This window comes from Mus caroli, chromosome 15 (assembly GCF_900094665.2).
Source record: "Mus caroli chromosome 15, CAROLI_EIJ_v1.1, whole genome shotgun sequence".
In the NCBI taxonomy this organism is placed as follows: domain Eukaryota; kingdom Metazoa; phylum Chordata; class Mammalia; order Rodentia; family Muridae; genus Mus; species Mus caroli.
Genome location: NC_034584.1, coordinates 2557990 through 2566080, shown reverse-complemented (window position 1 = coordinate 2566080; position 8091 = coordinate 2557990). Strand labels below are relative to the sequence as shown.

At 41.8% G+C, this 8091-nt stretch overlaps 1 pseudogene; it reads right to left on the bottom strand.

Annotated features, from left to right (window-relative positions):
* Positions 1-3171: 3171 nt before the first annotated feature.
* On the bottom strand, positions 3172-7739 carry LOC110310730 (annotated as a pseudogene).
* Positions 7740-8091: the final 352 nt, after the last annotated feature.

Sequence of the window (8091 nt, the reverse complement as noted above, 5' to 3'; positions counted from 1 at the left end):
TTTGGAGTTCTCTGGTGGAACTTTTAGGGTCACTTATACATACTATCATATCATCTGCAAATAGTGATATTTTGACTTATTCCTTTCCAATTTGAATCCCGTTGACCTCCTTTTATTGTTGAATTGCTCTGGGTAGGACTTCAAGTACTATATTGAATAGGTAGGGAGAAAGTGGGCAGCCTTGTCTAGTCCCTGATTTTAGTGGGATTTCTTCCAGCTTCTCACCATTTACTTTGATGTTGGCTAGTGGTTTGCTGTAGATTGCTTTTATCATGTTTAGGTATGGGCCTTGAATTCCTGATCATTCCAAGACTTTTATCACGAATCGGTTTTGGAATTTGTCAAACGTTTTTTCTCCATCTAAGGAGATGATCATGTCGTTTTTGCCTTTGAGTTTGTTTATATAGTGGATTATGTTGATGTATTGCCATATATTAAACCATCCCTACATCCCTAGGATGAAGCCTAGTTGGTCATGATGGATCATCGTTTCGATGCTTTCTTGGATTCGGTTTGCGAGGATTTTTATTGAGTATTTTTGCTTCTATATTCATAAGGGAAATTGGTCTGAAGTACCCTCTAGGAACCATGGGGGTGTCCACCAACTCCACACCCTATGTGACCTGGTGTTGGCGCCAACCGAAAGGGAAGTTTTTTTCCCCCCTATATTTCTTTATACTTATTCATTTTCTTTGTTTGGCCTCTGACTGTTTGATTGTATTTCCCTGTATTTCTATAAGGTTTTTATTTATTTCCCTTTTAAAGGCCTCTATAAACTTCATAAGATGAGATTATTTTTCATTGGTTTGCTCTTCAGGTGTGTTAGGATATCCAGGGATTATTGTAGTAGGAAAGCTAGGTTCTGATGCTGCCATATTGCCCTGGCTTTTGTTGATTGTGTTAATGTACTGTCCTTTAGCCATCTATTTGTTTCTGTCATCGAGTGGCCTGGTAATGTCTGGTGGAAGCAGTCTTCTGGGTTTGCAGGTAGAGCTGATAGTTCCCAATAGCTGCAGCTCTCTGGGTGTCCTGGGTGGCAGTAGGCTTCTAGGGATACAAATAGTATAGATTATTCTAGTTGTCCTAGGTTATAATAAGCCTCTACAGGGGGCAAGATGAGCTGGTTGTTTCAGGACTAGAGGGCACATCTGGGGTTGCAGGTAGAGGTATGAATTGGAATATATGGGGCACAGAGGATATGGGGCAGACCTCAGGTATGCTGGACTTTCTGTGGGCCAGGCAGACAAGGGATTGGGACATAGGTTGTTCTCATCTGGTTGTTCCAGGTGCCAGCAGGTTTCCTGGCAAGCAGGCTGAGCTGTGGCCTAGGGACTGAAAGTACAGATCTGGCATTTCAGGTATAAATGTGAACCAGAAGATGGAGCACAGAGAGAATCAAAAAGTAGCTTTTAAGAATGTGTTTGTCCATGAGTGTGTGCATACTCATCTGATTTTGAGACAGGGTCCTGAAGTTTGTCCAGACTATCTTAGAACTCATCATCCCCCAACTTACCTTCCCATTGTTGAGATTGCCATCTCATTGCAATTATTTGTGCACTGACAGCTCTGATGGCTTATGGTTTATACATGGAGATTCATTTGTGAAACATTTCTTTGTATCATCTACCTATGATATGGCTTCAATCACCATCCTTGTATATGTCCTTTGAAGAACACACACTTGCATTTCTGTTGGTTACTCTCCTTGGATCAAAGCTGCTGAGTAAATATGTAAAAAAATTTAAAACTGCCCCCAAATTCTATGTCCAGTTGTACCAAGATTTTCAAAAGTTTCCATACAGTAGTAATATATTCAGTAGTGGCTAACTCAATTACAGATTCTTTTAAAAAAGCCAAGAGTTTCTCCAAGCTGGATGCAGATATAAGAGAGATTCAAAGATAAGACAATTTGACCCTTGTCCATTGACCTTTTGATCTAGAACTCTATATACAGAAACTAGAAAACTTAGGAGCTGAGGATGGCCAGTAATGAAATAAAACTTTAGTCTTACAATTCCAGGGACCCAAATTTTAACAACAATCCAAATGAGTTAGGGTGTGACTTCCTCCAGAGCCTCCAGTTATAACTCACACCTCCTTCTTAGATCCTGCTATTTAAGATTGTAGGTGTCAATATGCAGATAGCTCCTGTGGGCTTGATGCAAAATTGAAGACTCCCTTTTCAAGTAGAACTTCCTCTTTTCTGACTGACTTTATCTGGGGAGCCTGACCTCCACACCCTCTACCTGACAAAGTCCTTGGCAAAATGTTCAACTTCCTCTCCCCTAACCCTCATAAAAAACCTGCCCAGCAAGTTCTTGGGATTCCTGGAATGTCTTTCCATGCAAATGAGGCACACTTAGTACTTTAAACTCCAGCCAATGATTTTTTTCCCCTCTCACCCATTTATTAAAGAAACAGTAAGAAAAGATACAATGGAGGAAAACCACCAACCATCCTTCACATCGAGCTGAATACAGCACAGTGATTTCCCTTTCATCCCTCCACCCCCACCCCAGTCCACCACTTCCCATCCATTGCAGTTTAAGTTTTGAGGTTCTTTGATTGGGAGGACCAGTGAGGAGGGAGCTGGGATGATCGGAGGAACCTTAAATCTGTCCACCTCTAAGTCCCAGAAGAAAGGAGCCGCAGGCCCAGTCAAGCAGAAATGTGGTGGGCCTGTGACGTGGGTGTCCACCTCCCATTCTGTGTTCAAGCCCCCTGGGAAAGGTCTGGTAGTAGAACATGACTAGGTCCAGGGAGCCCAGGTCAGAGTTACTGAAGCACGGTCCGCTCACCAATGCAGCGTCACTAGACAGCAAGCGAGCCAATTCTCCAGTAGTGAGCGGGGAATTAGGACCTGCAGGCCAATGTATCCCTGAGGAAAAGTCCACGAGAGCAGTTCAAGGAAGTAGTAAGAAACAAGGGGCAGAAAGCTGTGGGACAAAAGCACAGAGGCTTCCGGAAGGCCAGAGAGCCTTTCCCTTGAGGCCAGGATCACCCCTATCTGCCATAGTCCATGGCTCACAAATAACATTTTGTCTTCAGTCAAGAAAAAAGCAGAGGAAAAAAAAAGGCTCATTTGAACTCGAGCCCCAGCTATGTTCTTCAGATTGTAGTTCTGTATCTACTCTTTTATCTAACTCGAGCCCCAGCTCAGAACCACAGTGATTAAATAACAAAGTGGCCCTGGAAGAAAAATGGTATTTCAGGGGGTAACATTCTCTTTGGGTACATTGCAGCCATAGGACCTCCTGGTCTGGGGAAAGCAGCTGGATTTGAGCCAGGGAGGCTGCCCACCCTAGGAAATGGGACCAAAGTCTTGCCTACAGGGCCATTCATCCTTGGAGAGGAAGCTGGGTTAAGGCCCAGGGTCCCCGTTGGTCTTGCAAAAGAAGCTGGGTTGATACCCACAGGACCTGCTGGAGAAGAGCCCAGGTGCCCAGCAGCTGACCTGGGATAAGCAACTTGACCTGGGCCTAATGGACCAGCAGACCTTGGGAAGGCAGCTGGACTTGGATCCTGCAGGCCAGTGGCCCTTGGAAAGTTAGTTGGGTTGGGGCCTAGTGGCCCAGAGGCTCTTGGGAAAACTGCTTGATTTGAGTCCTGAAGGCCAGCAGACTTCTGAAAGGTACCTGGATTTGAGGCCAATGTGCCAGAAGACTGAGAGAAGGCATTTGTGTTCAGTCCTCCTGATCCTGTTCCCCTTGGAAAGACTCCAGCATTTACCCCCATGGGGCCACCTGGCCTTGAGAAATGAGCTGAATTAGGACCCATGGGGCCAGGAGCCCTTGACATTCGAGAGGGATTTGGCTCTGGAAGGCCAAGTCCTCGAGAGCTAGGACCTGTGTTTAGACCTATGGGGCCAGGTACTCTTGTCATGGTGGGCGGGTTTGTGCCCATGTTTCCAGAAGCCTGGGAAAAAGAAACTGAATTTGTCCATAAAAGGCCTGCTGCCCTTAGGATGGGGGCAAGATCTAAGCCTTGAGGTCCAGCCATTCTTAAGTTAAGACAAGATCCTGTACCCAAGAGGTCACCTGCTCTGTTGTCCATATTTGGGCCTGGGCCTAGGCCACCAGATCTTGGGTTGGGCCCAAGACCTGGTCCTAAGCCACATGCTCATGGGTTCAGCCAATGATTTATATTCACCCTAAAAACTCCTTTTCACTTTCCAAGGTTCATATATAGCCCTTGTTCAACCCCCAAAAAGTGTACACACACAAGCTGTTTCACTGAGTATCAGTAGAGAAGGCTTTCATGTAATAAAGGCTGTAACACTGGACTCCTCACCCCACCCTGTTCTAGCCTCTGCTTCATCCTTCCAGCCCAGTATGCAGCTGCACCTTGACACCCCTAGGGAGAAAGCAGAACATACAGCCACATCTTTTTGACAGTCAATTTCTTCAGTGAAACCCTGATCCAGGTTGTATCAGATGTCAGAAAAGGGAACTATTTCAAGCCTGCAGACTTATGCAGCATATTATGCAGTAACTGAAAGTGATAAATAAGGATTTCATGTTCTTATTTTAGCAGATGCTGCAACATACTTCAAAGAAGCAGTTTATATTCTCAGCAGCAGGAAATCAATCAGCATTTTGTGTGCCTCACATCTTGGTCATCTCTTGTTTTGTCAGTTTCGATTTTGATATTTAGTGGGTTTGCATGATATTTTATTATAGGTCTTTGGCTCAATTTCTTACTTTCTGTGGGTTCTCAGGAGTCATCTTATCTGTCCTATCAGTAAGGAAAATCCATTAGCTATGAAAGCAGTGGTGCTTTCTAGAAGACTAGATTTCATTTTAAACAGAGGATATCCAACTTGCAGTCTTATGCTTGTCTTTATGTATGTAGACAAAGAGAATCAAGATAAACCTGAGGTTCAAAGTAGCATTACAGGACACCACTATTAAATTAATTAATATGCTAATGTCACACTGGTTATCTTTAGAGAAATAGAAATTTGAATTTATTCAATATCCCTTTTTAAAATTGGAAACTATTTTTTGCTATTATTCTCTAAAATCAATTTATGGTGGTAATAGTATTGTCATAGTACATAATGGTAAATATTCGATTAAGTATATAACTATTAATCATTAATGGATAAAACTAAAGTGAAATGTTATACTCAGTCTTTTAGACGGAATGAAGATCTTCCTTTCTTAGATTTAACCAGCTTTCTCTTTCCTTCTCTCCTTCTTATACCTCTCTTCTCCAGAACTAAAATTAAAGCAAAAGCAATTCCATGACCAAACGCCAACAGTCTTATGGGTATAATTTTTATTTTATCATAAGGAAATACTATAATGGTATTTTTTGCAAACATCCTAAACTAAGTGTTAGCAATTAGTCATTCAAATAGGGTGTACTGGCTAGTTTTGTGTCAACTAGACACAACTGGAGTTATCACAGAGAAAGGAGCTTCAGTTGAGGAAATGCCTCCACAAGATCCAACTGTAAGGCATTTTCTCAATTTGTGATCAAGGGGGAAAGGCCCTTTGTGGGTGGAACCATCTCTGGGCTGGTAGTCTTGGGTTCTATAAAAGAGCAGGCTGAGCAAGCCAGAGGAAGCAAGCCAGTAAGGAACATCCCTCCATGGCCTCTGCATCAGCTCCTGCTTTCTGACCTGCTTGAGTTCCAGTCCTGACTTCCTTGGTGATGAACAGCAGTATGGAAGTGTAAGCTGAATAAACCCTTTCCTCCCCAACTTGCTTCTTGGTCATGATGTTTGTGCAGGAATAGAAACCCTGACTAAGACATAGAGTAATAATAATTATTTGTAATTTAATTGTGATTAGTTTATGGTGAAATGCCTTTGTCTTTTATAAATCAAATAAATAACTTTAAAATATCCTCTTAGTATTTCATTCAATTTATTTTGTGTGTTTGTTTTATTTTTTCCAAGAGAAAAGTTTCCCAAGGAGTTGCTAGAGCATAGCAATGAACGTGTTAGATCAGCATTTACAGGTGCCCTGAAGAATGAGAGCGTATTGATTATAAATCGAGTTTCCTTTGGCTATTTTTTCTCTTTTATAAACAGTTCTTCTTTACTGGTACTGCTCTCATGCTTATTCCCCTGCATCCTTTTGTATCACGTATTAGACTTACTGTAAGAATAATGAAATCTATGTTTTAATACTCAAGTATTCCCTTCGTAATGGATTATATAGATCCCCTCCTACTACAAAATCACATTAATGTCTATTTTTATCACATTATATTTAAACATTACATCTACCCACATCAAAACTTCTATCTGAAGGTGTTACAATTTGAGGATCAAGTATTTAAGAGAAGAATGGTGTTACACAGAATGACTGACTACTTGCCCTTTCTATTAATGTGCCTAGGTGTGGCTATGTGCATGGAAGAGCCTGTAAAAGACAGAAAGAAGCATTGGATTTTCATGGAGCTGGAATTACAGGTGGTTGTCACCTGTGGAGTCAAGGAAACAGCTGCTCTGGTCCTCTGCAAAGCAGCATATGCTCTTGGTTGCTGAGCCCTCTCCCCATCCTCTCATTCCATTATTCACTTCTGGTGTTACACACACACATTCATCTGCTATTATTCTCTGACATCGGAAAGCTTCCCTCAGCAATGCTTTTGAAGTAGATCTACTCTCAGCTAGAACTCCTTGTTTCCTTTTCTCTGGGAATATCCAGATCATTTTAATTCATGAAGGCTATTTCACTGATACAAAATTCTTTGGCTTCCTGTTCTCAGATGACTATCCATTGCCCACTTATAACATGTTCACAGTCAAACAATTTCCAGACCGAGTGGAAAACAAAAACAAACAAACAAACAAGCAAACACCCAAAACAAGTTAGAGAAAGGACTGAAGGAGCTGAAGGGGTCTGCAACCCCATAGGAAGAACAACAATATCAACCAACCAGACCCCTCAGAGCTCCTAGGGACTAAACCACCAACCAAGTACTACACATGGCTCCAACTGCATATGTAGCTGAGGATGGCCTTATCTGGCATCAGTGGCAGGGGAAGCCCTTGATCCTGTGAAGGCTTGATGCCCCAGTTTAGGAGAATTCTAGGGTGGGGAGGTAAGAGTGGGTAAGCAGTTGGAAACACCCTCATAGTAGCATAGGGAGGAGGGATAGGATAGAAGGTTGGGCAGGGGGACCGGGAAAGGGCATATCATTTGAAATGCAAATAAAGAAAATGTCCAATATTAAAAAGAAAAAAATCAACCAACCAAACAAACAAACAACAACAACAAACCATAAGCATAGAAACAGGCCTGGAGACACCACTGCAGATTGACTGTAGACAGTTCTCCTTGATTCCTGACTCTAGCTTCTGAGACCTGATGTTTCCTGCCACTCACATTCCCACTAAGATAACCGAGAGAAATAAGAGGGGACCATGGTGAACTCTAACTCCTCTAAAGCATTTGGAGTTTTGTTTCTTTTTCCCATAGTAAAACTCAAATTACTTTTAATCTGTCTCCCAGCATCCAGTTACTGGCTATTATTTGCCATTGTTATTTCACTATGTTCTAATCAGGAGACAGAAGGAAAAGCCTCACAGGAGCCCAGGGCTGACTTGAATTCTGACATGTTTCCCACCTGCCCTTTTACATTTACTTCTCAAAGTCTCAATAGATCACTGTATGTTCTGTCCGATTCTTCTATTGTTGTTCATGATGTTTTTAACCTGTCTTACTATCAAAATTATACTTGAACTGCAGTGGCTTAGGAAACAGACCTCTTGATCTCTTCATTTTGACCATTTTAATTTATTAGAAATGTCTAATATAAATGGTTTTCTAACACATAACATGATGTCTGGCACATCAGAAGAATTTAAGAAATGGTTGTATGAAAGAATTGATGGGAGAATGAATACCATTATCTAGGCAACTATATTCACTGGGTTATGACCATTTTCGCAGATTTATAAAATTCTTGCCATTACATTGAATTATAAGAATGGCCACACTAGGGCACCAATTGAAGACTTTCAAACTGTAGAACAGTGGCTCTCAACCTGTGGGTTGCAAGGACTTTGGGGGCCCTATCCTGTATATCAAACATTTACAGTACAATTCATAACAGTAGAAAATTAGAGTTATG